Source organism: Colobus angolensis, unplaced genomic scaffold (assembly GCF_000951035.1).
Source record: "Colobus angolensis palliatus isolate OR3802 unplaced genomic scaffold, Cang.pa_1.0 Scaffold202, whole genome shotgun sequence".
Lineage (NCBI taxonomy): Eukaryota > Metazoa > Chordata > Mammalia > Primates > Cercopithecidae > Colobus > Colobus angolensis.
In genome coordinates this window covers 1625255-1639891 of record NW_012115178.1, presented here as the reverse complement: position 1 = coordinate 1639891, position 14637 = coordinate 1625255, and the positions used below count along the sequence as shown (strand labels likewise).

The 14637-nt window shown below is 36.8% G+C and overlaps 1 long non-coding RNA gene across 1 annotated transcript in view; it reads right to left on the bottom strand.

The window, feature by feature from the left end:
• Window positions 1-3943: 3943 nt before the first annotated feature.
• LOC105511669 overlaps window positions 3944-14637 on the bottom strand; it is a 43364-nt gene continuing 32670 nt past the window's right edge. Inside the window, exon 4 of the long non-coding RNA XR_001001749.1 lies at window positions 3944-4184. This is a non-coding gene — a long non-coding RNA (uncharacterized LOC105511669). The remainder of the gene's footprint in view (window positions 4185-14637) is intronic.

The window sequence follows — 14637 nt, the reverse complement described above, 5'->3', positions numbered from 1 at the left end:
GAGGTAGTGAAGTTCTAAAGTATAAAAACTCTAACAGGAGCTTAATGAAAACCAACAAACAGAATTATAGATTATTCCCCAAGACAATTATTATCTTTTTCTGGAACTAGAGTAAAGTTTGATGTAAGTTGAATTTCTTGCTCTTCTAAAGTTCTTTTTACAGTAGAATTTCCAGTAAGCATAGCTGGCCATAACATGAGAAGTCAAACACATTAGGAGGGACTGAACGATGCAGCAGAAATGTGGATTCTAGGTTCCTCTTGCCCATTTTTTTGGTTGTGTGACCCTGGGCAAGCTGTTTAAACTTTGTGACCACTGATTCCTCACAGAAAAAAAGCAAGATTTTCAATAAGATAACTTTGACATCCTTTGTGTTTCTAAAATTTTTATAATCCACAAACCAGGTAGGCTAACTCCAAATTATTGAAAAATCATTACATAGTTATATGAAATGAAGATGGTCTTTTTTTTTAAAATCACAATGAGCTCTGTGAAATAAAAGCAAAGACTCCTTAGTTTTGTTTACATTTAAATGACAAAATACCATCGCAGCGACAGCCTTGTCCTAGATATTGTCATGCATGAGCAATAAATTTTAAAACGTTTGAGGGGTTCAAAAGATCACTCAGAATTCATCTCTCACAATTTAAGGAAAAACAAACTCTGACAAAAATAGGTTCCAAGGTCTCAGTTAGTGTGCTCTGGAAAATATAAAATATTAAAAAGATAGCAATAGCAAATATACCAGTAATTTATAGATTGTGATAGAACTCAGGCATGTGTGTGGCATATCTCTCTATATTAACATGTTGACAACAGAGCAGTAATGATGTTTAATTCAAACAGTCTTTTTATGACAGGCAGTATGTGAGAAATATTTTTGATGTATTCATCATGTTTTTGTGTTCCGGGATCATCTTGCAAAAGCAAACTTGAATCTTTCCTAAATGCATGGTCCTTCGATTTGAACTGATAGAATATTATGACTTCCTTTGTCTTCTGTTTTGTGATTTTGCCAGTAGTTGAAACAAGGAGAACAATAGAGTGTACATGAATAGAATTGAGCATTACAGAAGGTGTAAAGATACTGAAAGCTGACAAAAGAGGAACACTAATGAACCAAAAAAACTTGGCTTAATTTTTTTGAGTTAGGAATTTCTGCATCTATATCTCTGTCTTTTGTTTTCCTTTGAAAAGAACAAATAGTTTATTTAAAGGGAATTAATTCCTTCACTAATAGCCATATATGATTTATTTAAATTCACTTGGAGTTTCTTTAATAAATACCTAAAAGAAAAAGATAAAATGTTGCTAGTCTTTGTGGGGAAAGGGTTCCACAAGAAAAACAATGAAAAATTGTTTATTGATTTCTTACGCAAAATTATTTATTGATTTATGTATACATGCTTTCTATATCTAATGTGATTCTTTCTCTAGTCTTTGCCATTATCAACCTTTAGCAGAAAGTCAATTCCGGCATCAAAATGGTCTTTCATAATATACAAGCAGTTTACTCTAGGAATCCAGGTGCAGTGGTCCATGGGAACCTGAATTTTGTCTTAGATGCTCTCCCTAAATTTCTTCATCTTTCTGAGAGCACCACGTCGTCTCCTACTCTCTGTTAACTGGGAACTTACCATATCTTTTCCTGGAGCTCTGTGTTGCCAGTTTCTTCAATGAAGTACTCCTTTCTCCAGAAGTAACACTTCAGACTCTTCTCCACAGTCAATCTATTAGTTTGGATATATTAATGCATATCGTAGTATGATTAGCTTTAGCTCTGGTGTAATTTGAATTTTTAATATTAGTTTTTAATGGTAAGGGATTTCTAATTGTTGGATTTGCTTCATTCCCACCTTCAACCCCTGTTAATTCGCCACCTTAAACTTCTCATCCTGCTAATAAAAGACTTCATTTAGTTATTGTGAATTCCCATATTTGTTGAAAAATAGTTTATTTCTTCACAAAAATATATTTTTCAGCGAGAACTCTTTTTTTTTTTTTTCTTTGAGACATAGTCTTCCTTTGTAGCCCAAGCAGACTGGAGAGTGCAGTGGCGTGATCTTGGCTCATTGCGAGCTCTGCCTCCCGGGTTCACGCCACTCTCCTGCCTCAGCCTCTCGAGTAGCTGGGACTACAGGCACCCGCCACTATGCCTGGCTAATTTTTTGTAGTTTTTAGTAGAAACGGTGTTTCACTGTATTAGCCAGGATGGTCTCGATCTCCTGACCTCGTGATCCACCCGCCTCCGCCTCCCAGAGTGCTGGGATTACAGGTGTAAGCCACTGCACCTGGCCAGGGAGAACATTTTTATGTCTTTCCCCCTGGGTTTACATTGTCCCCAGTTTTTACTTTGATGTTTCTATCTGTCTGTTGTTACACTAGATCCCACAGCTAATGGGTCCTAGGTGAAAGCACTTTGGTTATTTGTTCCCAGACACCATGGTTCAACTGCTAAACAGAACAATCCTTTCTCATCCTCTTTCTTTTGAGATCTCTGTAGGCATTTCCAAAGGAGGTGAGAAGACTCAGCATTTCATCCCCAGTTTCTGCCTTCGCATCTGTATTAGTTCATTCTCATGCTGCTAAGAAAATGTGGCACATATACACCATGGAATACTATGCAGCCGTAAAAAAGGATGAGTTCATGTCCTTTGCCGAGACATGGATGAAGCTTGAAACCATCATTCTCAGCAAACTAAGACAAGAATGGAAAACCAAACACTGCATGTTCTCACTCATAAGTGGGAATTGAACAATGGGAACACATGGACATAGGGAAGGGAACATCACACACTGGGGCCTGTCAAGGGGTGGGGGTCAGGGGGAGGGACAGCATTAGGAGAAATACCTGATGTAGATGATAAGTTGATGGGTGCAGCAAACCACCATGGCACATGTATACCTATGTAACAAACCTGCATGTTCTGCACATGTATCCCAGAACTTAAAGTATTAATTTAAAAAAAGAAAGAAAGAAATATCTGAGACTGGATGATTTCTAAAGGACAGAAGTTTAATGGACTCACAGTTCCACATGGTTGGGGAGGCCTTGCAATCATGGTGGAAGGCAAAGGAAGAGCAAAGGAACATCTTACATGGTGGCAGGCAAGAGAGCTTGTGTAGGGGAACTCCCCTTTGTAAAACCATCAGATCTCATGAGACTTACTCACTTTCATGAGAATACCACAGGAAAGACCCACCCCTATGATTCCATTATCTCCCACTGGATCCCTCCTCCAAAACGTGGGGATTATTACAATTCAAGGTGAGATGTGGGTAGGGACACAGGGCCAAACCATATTATTGCCTCTCTCTTCTCCAGCTGTGCCTTATTTCTTAGCTTGCCTCCCGTCTCTCTCACTTTGGCATGGTAATGATGGACCTCTCCTGATTTACTGTGTTCCAAAGTGTCTCAGAGGCCACTTAGGGTAGCTTCCAGCTGCCCCTACATATCTGATCTTTGGTAGTAAAGTCTCAGTCACTTTCCATCCATCAGGGGAACATCTTCCTTTCTAGGTCCAGATTTTGGTGAGGCTATAGTGGTCCCATGTTAGTGAGACTAGGTCCAGAATAACACTGAGCTTTCAGTTTTACTGCATCAAAGCTCTGTACCTGAAACTCCATACCGTAGATGTGGTACTGAATTTGCCTGGCAACACCAGTGTTGAGCCTTACTCATGATACTTTTTCTCTTAGAGCACTCATCGTTTCTGTCTGTTGTCTGGCCTCTGTTTTCACCCCCGTTAGTCTATAAGACATATTAGTATATGTTTGGAATCCTGTTGAAAACTGGGTTCAAGTTCTTCCCCACAATGTTCATGCAATGGCTTACAAATCAGAGGATGTGGCTGTTGACCTCTGCTTAAGTTACTGTAAGCAGATAAGAAGGCTTTGTCTTACCAGTGTCAGCTCTGGCCCAAATAAATCATGTTACACCACATTTCTTCATTTGGTCAGACTAATTTATTTATTCAGAGTACAGAAGGGAGAAAGATCTTTTTCTTCACTGTTAGTCTAAATATTATATTAGCTGAGTCGCCTGCTTTGTTACTGGCTTGGGGAAAGTGAATGGTAGGGCATGTGGGAGTTAGCGTGACTCCATGTTTTTATTATAAAACATCAGCTGTACATTGTAGAGCAAAAGATAAGAATGAGGTGAATGGAATCCTCATAGCCAGGACCTGATGAGAAAAAAAAAGGGGGAAACATAGTAAATATCAAATAGGTATGAGTTTAGAAACAGGAAAAGAAGTTTTGCAAGCAGAATAGAATTTTGTGGCATTCAAAGATGGAAAAGAGAAAATTTAGAAAGCTGCCCCGAGTATAAGTTTGGGAAACAAAATGAAACCAGAGAAGGTTTTCGTAAATCATACCCCCAAAGAGCTTCATCTCCATCAGCAAGTATGAAATTGACAGCAGCTTAAGAAAGCAGGGCCCAAAGGAATAAAATCTGGCTGGCTAGAAATAGAAGTCTCCAGTGGTAACCCAGAATATTAAGTAAGAGTAAATAGAGGAAAGAAGCTTTAAAATTGGAAGTAACTATTCCTTAAACCTACCTTATTTTAAATTCTTTTCTTATTTTAAAACCTTTATACCCCAAATTTTCTGGACATTCATAGGGAAGCTGGTGTTTACTGGCTTGCCACATTTGGCCACTGGGCTGCAATGGACACCATGAGAGAAAGGAAATATAAGTTACAGAAATAATTTAGCATCAAGAAGTGGGCTTTGAGAAAGGGAAAGTGTCACTAGTCCTCAGACACTGAGATGGGAACTCTGATGTTTGGATAAAACAAGAGGTTCCAGGGCAAAATGCATGCATACAAAATCTCCTGCATACATTACAAAAATGCTCTTATTAATCTACAAAATCTCGGTGAATTAATCATATGTCTCCCTACAATTTTCTTGTGATATTAAAGTACTCATTTTTATATAACCTTCAGTGAATTTTTACCCTATAAATAAATGTTGGTAAATGTGGTCAGAAGGTAATCATGACCGCCACAACCAAGGACAGGAAATTTTAAGATTTTAATTTATTTAACAAGAGATTACTCAACCCACAGAATGTATTTCTTCAAAAATGATTTCTTCTGCTAAAAATTTTGTGAGGTTATTATATGCATATATGTGTTGCCAGAGAACAGTTATTAATAATTAGAGATCCTTAGGTCAGGATCAATACAAGTTTCAAGCAATATTGTTTCATAAAAAGCCTTAATCAGTGAGTTATTTTCCTGCAAGTGGTTCTGGAGAGTCTGAAAAACAAAGTATTGAGTGTTCACGAATGTGCCTCTGATTGTACTCCCTGTGTAATTTTATCAGTGTTTCAAATCAAGAATCACAATGGCGGGGCAACTGCCAAAATTATGTCATAAAATTGGTACAGGTGGGCCCAGTGTGGTGGCTCACACCTGTAATCCCAGCACTTTGGGAGGCCGAGGCAAGGGGATCACTTGAGGTCAGGAGTTCGAGACCAGCCTGGCCAACATAGCAACACCTGATCTGTACTAAAAACACAAAAATTAGCTAGGTGCGGTGGTGGGCACCTGTAATCCTAGCTACTCAGAAGGCTGAGGCAGGAGAATCAGTTGAACTCGGGAGACAGAGGTCACAGTGAGCAGAGATCGTGCCACTGCACTCCAGCCTGGGCGACAGAGCAAGACACTGTCTCAAAGACAAAACAAAACAAAAAATTGGTCCAGGTGTCCTCATTCTCCAGGAAGGATACATCTTGGTGTTTCTATAATATGAAAGCCTCTACATCACACTGATGTGGAAATCAAAGCTCTAACCTGGTTGTCTTCTTCTTCTTCTTCTTCTTCTTACATGTGCACAACGTGCAGGTTTGTTACATATGTATACATATGCCATGTTGGTGTGCTACACCCATTAACTCATCATTTACATTAGGTATATCTCCTAATGCTATCTCTCCCACCCCCACAATAGGACCTGGTGTGTGATGATCCCCTTGCTGTGTCCAAGTGTCTCACTGTTCAACTCCCACCTATGAGTGAGAACATGCAGTGTTTGGTTTTCTGTTCTTACGATAGTTTGCTTAGAATGATAGTTTCCAGCTGCATCCATGTCCCTGCAAAGGACACGAACTCATCCTTTTTATGGCTGCATAGTATTCCATGGTGTACATGTGCCACATTTTCTTAATCCAGTCTGTCACTGATGGACATTTGGGTTGATTCCAAGTCATTGCTATTGTGAATAGTGCTGCAGTAAATATATGTGTGCATAACCTGGTTGTCTTCTATCTCAGAGTGGGCATAAATAGTACTGCCCTTACAGTGCTAGACTTGTCTATAAATTGAATAGATTCAACTGGATCTTTAAGGTCATTTCCACTTTCAAATTCTGTGACTTTTGGCCTGAATCTTTGCACTGACTTTATCGTTATTTGGAGTTGGGATATGATGGTTGACTTGGTGTGTCAATTGGCTGGGTTAAGGGATACCCTGATAGCTGATAAGGGAATATTTCTGGGTATGTTTGTGAGGCAATTTCTGGAAGAGACTGGCATCTGAATCAGTGGATTGAGTAGAAAAGATCTGCTCTCACGTAATGTAGGCAAACAGCATCCGACTGGTTGAGAGCCTAGATAGAACAGAAAGACAGAGGAAAGGCAAACCCTCTCATTCTCTCTTTTCTGAAGCTAGGGCACTCTTTTTCTTCTGACTTTGGATGTCAGAATTCCAGTTTCTTCTACCTTTAGATTCCAGAACTTGCACCTTTGGACTTCGGAATCCCTAGGATTTTCGGCCAATAGTGTAACTCTTGGACTGAGAGTTGCAGTATTGGCTTCTCTGGTTCACAGGCCTTCAGACATGAACTGAGCTATGCCACCAGCTTCCTGGGTTCTCCAGCTTGTAGATGGCATATTATGGGACTTCTGAGCGTTCATAATCATGAGCCAATTCCTCTAGTATATAAAAGGGGATTTCTCTATACACATATATCCTATTGGTTCTGAATTCTCCTATTTTTTTCTGGAGAATCTTAACACATGGAGACCTTTAGAATATTGAACTTTTCCATCCAATACTTATTGAATTTTATGTCATTTTATTAAAGTTCTATAGTTTAATACTTATTTGGTATTAATTTTTTAATTTGATATTTTAGTGTTTTATTGTTTGCTGAGGACAGGAAAGCCAACATGGTCCCACATTGCCAACCTCTCTCAGAATTTTCAAGAGATTTTTCTGTTGACAGTCTAAAGTTAGAATTCTAAGTTGACACAATGGCATACCTCATGGATTTGACATCTAGAATGGATCATTTTGAGCACTCCATCCTGTATGTGACAAAATTGTTTCCAGCAATAATCATGAAAGGAAGCAAGTAATAATAATCCCCAGAAAAGAAATGCAGATAGATTAGTAATTCTCTTTATTTAAATTTCATATGTATATAATGCCACTTAAAAATTAATATTAAAAATAGGCCAAGTGCAGTGGCTTCTGCCTGTAATCCCAGCACTTTGGGAGGTCGAGGCAGGCGGATCACGAGGTCAGGAGATCAAGACCATCCTGGCTAACACAGTGAAATCCTGTTTCTACTAAAAATACAAAAAATTAGCTGGGCATGGTGGCACACGCTTGTAGTCCCAGCTACTAGGGAGGCTGAGGCAGGAAAATCACTTGAACCCAGGAGGCAGAGGTTGCAGTGAGCCGAGATCGTGCCACTGCACTCCAGCCTGGGCGACAGAGCGAGACTCTGTCTCAAAAAATATACATATATAATAATAATAATAATAATAATAATAATAATATAAGTATTACAGTATGTAAAAGGAAAAATGTTATAGATTAGCACTTTTAATTACACTATTGTGTCTTTTGAAAAGGGGAATTTATATTTATAATGGTCTGTTTCAGTAATATTTTTCATAATTTTTATTTTCAAATCTTAACTTCTGTATATTTTTCAAGGACTTTGGAAAAATTAATCTTTACTAGTCAGATTAATTAATCCATCTTTACTCCCAGTAGATAGAACATTTTTCTTACTTTTAATTAAAATGTTTTCACATGAAGCAACAGATACATAAATATGAAAAGTCTTAAATATAAAATTGTCTGTGATTCACAAAAATTCTATTTCTTGAGAAATTCCAGAAATTATAATACTGCCCATTTCTTTTTTGTAGAACAAATTCTGTGAATTTCATTATTGATAGTGTTTTAGAATTGCTGACACATGGGAATAATAAAAAAAGACCGAGTTTTAGTTGGCCCTGCTCCTGTTTTAAAAATGTCTACAGATAACGTACCTTTGTGCATCTGAAGTTCACCACTCTTATCACTTTTCATTTGATTTTTTTTCTATAACTTTCCAATATCTATACATTTTGTTTATTCTTCTAGTCTGGCCAGGCTAGAATACTATTACATTGTAACAGTGATAATGAGCATTTCTGACTGGATCCTGACTGATACGAAATTGTCTCTAATTTTTCTATTATATATCTTTTTGACATCTGTTTTATAAACAACCCATTGTTTAGAATAAGATTCCTTATATTTCTAACTTACTCATTTTTAAAAAATCGGAATTGCATGTGGAATTTTATGACATAAATTTCTGTATATATTGGGCTGATCATTTGACTTTTATCCTTCTACTTATAAATTTCCCATTAATAAGTTTTTTTAAGTTTGAAGCATCATTTAACTTTTGGAGTAAAAGCTACTTTTTAATGATGTACCATTATTTTGTATAATGCTTTTAGATATGTGCTGGTATTTTGTTTAAAAACATTTATAAATAGTATAGGTCTAGAGGTTGTTTCGTGTGTGTTACTCTTAGTTTTGATATCAGGATCACAAAATATCATAGGATGAGTTTGGAAAGTTGTTTTTCATACTCTTTAGGAATTTACCTAAATTGTCATAGTCTATTCCTTGCAGGCTTAGTTATTTTTTCCCCTTTTTAAAAAAAAGTATTTATGTATTTGGGTATCTTACTTCTCTAAGTCTCAGAATTGTTTATGATAGTATAATAGTGAGTCTATCTTGATTTTAAAACACAGATGTGTTATCCCCTTCAATGTTTCTCTTGGAGACATTGTTTTAATTATTTTAAAGTTATCAGTTCCCTCCATTAGCACCGTTTTATTTGCAGTGGGGCTCAGCTCTTTTCTGTATTAAGTTTAGTTTCTCTGTTGCTGGTGGTTTTCCTCAAATGCCTGCCAATTCTTGGTTATCTCTTTTCATGAGTAAATGAGGTTCTAGGTTGAACAGTATTCGTATCTGAGACAGAGTTTCAAGATATCTCCAGACAGAAAAAATGTTGCTAATGGAATTTGAAAGCCTCCTCATCACTTCACACTTTTCAGTCTCCAACCCTGAGAACAAACAGGCCCTTAGATAGTTAGAGGGAGGATTTCAGTGGAAAAAAAACAACTATTGCTTCCTGGTGCAAAAGTATTCATTCTTAAGGATGAGAGTAAGTAGTGGGGATCCATCTCATATCTGTGATGCTGAAGACCTACACCATTACAAAAATCTAAGTTGAATTCATCTTTCTTTTTCTCAGTGATTCAGAGAAAACAAGATTTCTAGATGTTCTTGTACTAAAACATGGAGAAGAATTTTCCATTTAGGATGACATATCCAAACCTAGGCACCTGCCCTTGGAAAAGGAGTTATTTACAAATTCTCTGTTGTTCCAGATAGAACTGCAACTTATTTGCTACAAATCTTGGCTTAATGTCTGTGTCATGGGCTATACAGGGGAAATATATTAAAGATAAAAAAATTAAAAAATAATTAAATCAGGGATTTCCTTTGAATTGCCTGGAGAGGAAGATTCATCATGTGGAGACATATTACAGTCAGTCCTCTGAGTCCCAATCTGTGCCTTTAAAAACATGAGTAGTTCCCTAGGGAATGTGAGATTCACCTTTTTTTAAGGTGAATGTCGGCACTAGATGAGACCTCTGTGGAGGCTGCAGAATTTACCTAGAGTTGCTGTAAAGCCACTGTTTAACATTTCAGATGGCTGTGAACCTGACTTTTACCAGAACATCCACAAAGACATCTGTGCTGCTACATTGGCCAGTTTTTACATTTTTGTGGATGCTAAGGTACCAATATTGATTATTCCACCAATGCCATCCTGTGTCGTTAGTGTCTTTGAAATCTTTCATTCAAGCAGGCATTTTAGATTTTTGTCCTAAAACTTGGACAATCTGGCACATATCTCTCAAATACTGGCCTAAAACTCTTGGCTCTCTCTTGGGTTATTCACTGACTTCTAAAAGATGATGAGTTCTTTTCTAGTAAGTTCCTAGGTCTTTTCTGCAAATAAACCATTGGCAGATCTACAGAGTTTCCAGATATGAAGTTTTCTTAGTTGTAGAGAACACGACAGTTTAGTTTGCCTAGCTTGGAACCAGACAAAAGGATGACTAAATAGTAGTGAATAAATAACGTTCTGTTTTTAAAATACGGGGCTGGAGTAACGAATACAGATGTTCATGATACTTGTCTTTTATAACTTATATAAAAATAACATATTCATTCATACATACATATATAATATTTCAAAAATAAAAACAAAATAGGCTAAATAAGCCAAATTTATATATCATTCTAGGACCTCTTCTTACCCCTAAGAATTAATTTTTGAAATTACATGTGTTCAGACTATGACTCTGCAGATAAGTTTATCTAAGTGATGGTTAGTTTACATGGTACACCTTGAGAAGTCTATTAAATTTCACCTATTCTTTAGATTTCCCACTCTGGTTTATATGAGAGTTCAGAATTATTCTACCTTAAACTCATCTCTCACATGGGCATTGCCACCAAGAGAGGGAACTGAGGCTGAAGTTGACCACTTCCGTTTAACAAATGGTTAATGTATATTAAAACTACTTTTGTTAACTATCGTTTTGAAAGAGGCCCATTTAGGAAAAGTCTGAGCCTAGAGGGGCATAGGAGGAGCAACATAAGCCTGTAGGTTTCAGGGGAGAGAGGCACAGCAAACAAAAGTATCTAGTCCTAGTTGGCTGGGAGGGAGGCAGGAGTAAGAGTACCTGGGAAGGAATCCTGTGAATTCTATTTCTAGAAAGTTTCTTGGCCAGGCACAGTGGCTTACACCTGTAATCTCATCACTTTGGGAGGCTGAGGCGGGTGGATCATCTGAGGTCAGGAGTCTGAGACCAGCCTGGCCAACATGGTGAAAAAACCCCGTCTCTACTAAAACTACAAAATTAGCCAGGCGTAGTGGTGTACGCCTGTAATCCTAGCTACTCGGGAGGCTGAGGCAGGAGAATAGCTTGAACCCTGGAGGCGGACTTTGCAGTGAGCCGAGATTGCGCCACTGTACTCCAGCCTGGATGACAAGAGCGAGACTCCATCTCTAATAATAATAATGATAATAATAATAATAATAATAAAAAATAAAAGTTTCTCACATCCCTGCTTCTCACATCCATGTCATCAATGCATCATTGCTTTGGTTACTCTTTCATCATCTCTCTGTCTAGATTATCACATTATTTCCTTATTATTCCCCCTGACTAAAGTCTCCACTCCACTCTTGTCCATCCTCCGTGTTATCTTTCTTAATCACAGGTTGGAGCAGCCATGTTTCTTCTTAAAAACCTTCAATGGCTACCCATTATTACAGAATACTACAGAATAAAGTTCAAAATTATTGGAGTGACCTCATTCTGTCTTTTTTACTTTATTTTATTTTATTTTCAGTATGTGCTTGTGTTTGGGAGCTTATGCTCTGGAATCACTGGCTTCAGATCTTGACTCTACCACTTGACGTGGGGTGAGACACCACGTCCTTCTCTCTCAGTTTCCTCTTCTAAAATAATGACAATAATCCTATTTTTCATGGGTTAGTAATAAAGATTAGTTTAAATAATACTTGTAAAGTACTTAGAAGAAGTGGTACATGCTAAGGACTCATAAGTGTTAGCAATTATTATTAATTATTATTAATAACATGTTTTGCCAATCTCCTAGGCACTGTCTATTCTACCAGTGCCATGATTTTGCTTATTCTATTCTGGGAGTTGAAAATTTAAGTATTTTGTAGGTGTCTAGTAAAGCACAAAAAGGAATCATGTGAATTGAGAGCATATGTCCTTTTCCCACAAAGGCATGCAAATTAAGTTTTTTTTTAATTTTTTTTTTTTTTTTTACTGCTGTACTGACAAAGGAATCATCTCTGTGGTTCATCCTTTACATTTGTGGCAAATTATGACCCATCACCTAAGGTCAACAGTAAATAGTGTCTCTTCCATTGACTTCTTTGACTTCTTCCCTCCTCTGTACTCACAGAGTATTCATTCTCCCATTCTATTGCTTATTGTTCATTCTACCATAACGCCTATCTTCATTATTGTATTGAATATGTTCATTTTCCCATTGTCATGCTTATTGTATTATCACTTAGTTATTTACATAATTGTCTGTCCATTTGGATTTTTTAGGTCCTTGAAAGCGAGCAAAATCGTTTTCCATTTGTGTATTTTCAATATCTAGCCGGTAATTATTACATTTTTTGAATAAATAGTTATAGATAATATCTAGGAGATTTGCAACATAGAAAACTAATAATAAGTAGGGATAAGAAGGTTAAAAAATAAAACTGATGGGACCATGAAGGTAGACTTAAACTACTTTACATGTTTGTATTGGCTTTGGTTAGAATCTCTCTCATGAATTGTTACCCTTTACTGTTTGGAGGCAAATATCATCAAGGACACGTCCTCTTTTAAGCCTCTGCCAATTCAACAAGGCAAGAAATTGATAGAGTAATCAGTTCTTACTTCCTAATGGAGGTTGGCTGGTTCTTACATAAAAATTATTGAGTTATCCATCATTGACAGAAAATACTCAGTAAAGGATTATTTTTGAGATGTGTTAAAGGTGGCGATTTTCTTCTGTTTCATCAAGATAGTTTTTCTAAAACAAAATTGCTGAAACTGAAATGCCAATAATTTGCCAAGTTAAAGTGTTTCTTTTTTTAATATACAACAAACACACAAGCAGACAAACAAGTAAACAGCTCCCTCCTCCCTACAAACACAGAAAATAAACAAAAAACAAAACCAGACAAACCAAAGCCAAAACTATCAATGGGAAGGGTCATAGCAAGTGTCTTGGATTTGTGGCTACCTCTGTTGGACCATCCAGACCCCATTTTTAGTTCAGGAGTTCTTGGAAGCAGTGCTCAACTTCCACTGTCCAATCCCCTCAAGACTCAAAAGCAGCTTCCGGGGGGTTCTCACTTCTTTATGAGGTAGTGTGCTCTTGGCAACTGGATCTGAGCACCATTTCCCAAAGTAATTTTCTTCCCTTTCTTCTGGTTAATTATATCACGTGTATTGATTTTCTATCTTTTGAACCTATTTAAACATTTTATCTCACATTTTAGTGAATTTTCCGATTTTTTATTTTTATTGGGGGAGGTTCTCAACAAATAAAATATTATTTAAGACCATAAATAATTGTGCATTAACAGATGAGTGCATAAATAAAATGTGTTTTATTTACACAATGAAATATTAGCTTGGTGCAAAAGTAATTGCAGTTTTTGCCATTTGGTGCAAAAGTAATTGAGGTTTTTGCCATTGAGAGTAATGACAAAAACTGCAATTACTTTTGCACCAAACTAATACTTTTCAGTCACAAAAAAGGATGAAATCTTGTCATTTGCATCTACATGGATGAGCGTGGAGGACATTACGTTCAATGAAATAAGTCAATCATATATAGACAAATAGTGCATGATCTCACCTACATGTAGTATCTAAAAAGTTGACTTCATAGAAGTAGGAAACAGAATAGTGGTTACTAGTAGCTGGGAGGGGTAGTGGGGAGAGTGGGATGAGTGAGTGGTCAATGGATACTAAGTTACAGCTAGATAGGAGAAATAAGTTCTAGTGTTCCCTTGCACAGTAGATTGAATAGTTGATAGTAATGTTGCATGTTTCAAAATAGCTAGGAGAGAGGATTGTAGATATTCTCCCCACAAATAAACGATAATTGTCTGTGATAGATATGTTAATTACCCTAATCTGATTGTTACACATAGCATGTATATATCAAAACATCACACTGTACTCCATAAATATGTACAATTATTATGTGTCAATTAAAATAAATTTAAAAATTTAAAAAGCATTAATAAAGACAAGTATTGTAAAGGTCTTTCTTCTTTTCCTTCTTAAATAATTTTTAGCAATGTATTTACACATATTGATATGATTTCACTTAAAAATATCTTGGAATTCATGTGTCATCAAATTCAACATGAAAAAATAGCGCCAACAACTTTGCTGATTCTCCCTGGCCCAAATTCTTAAGAACTCCAAATCTGATGATATGAATATAGTTTTGACGAAATAAATCAGTTGATAACATGATGCACTAGATTAAGAAAAGAAAGGAAGAGATTTTTAAAATCCCTCTTTTTTTTTTGGTGTTTCTAATAAAGCTCATTTTATTTTTTCATCTGCCTGAGACATCCAGCTCTTCCTAGAAACTTTGCTGTCATTATAGTACCTGCAGAGTGATACCACTAACAGACCTGGCTGTTTGTTTCTGAGTAAGAACAGCTGTGCAACAGACTGTCTGAACAGTCCCCATT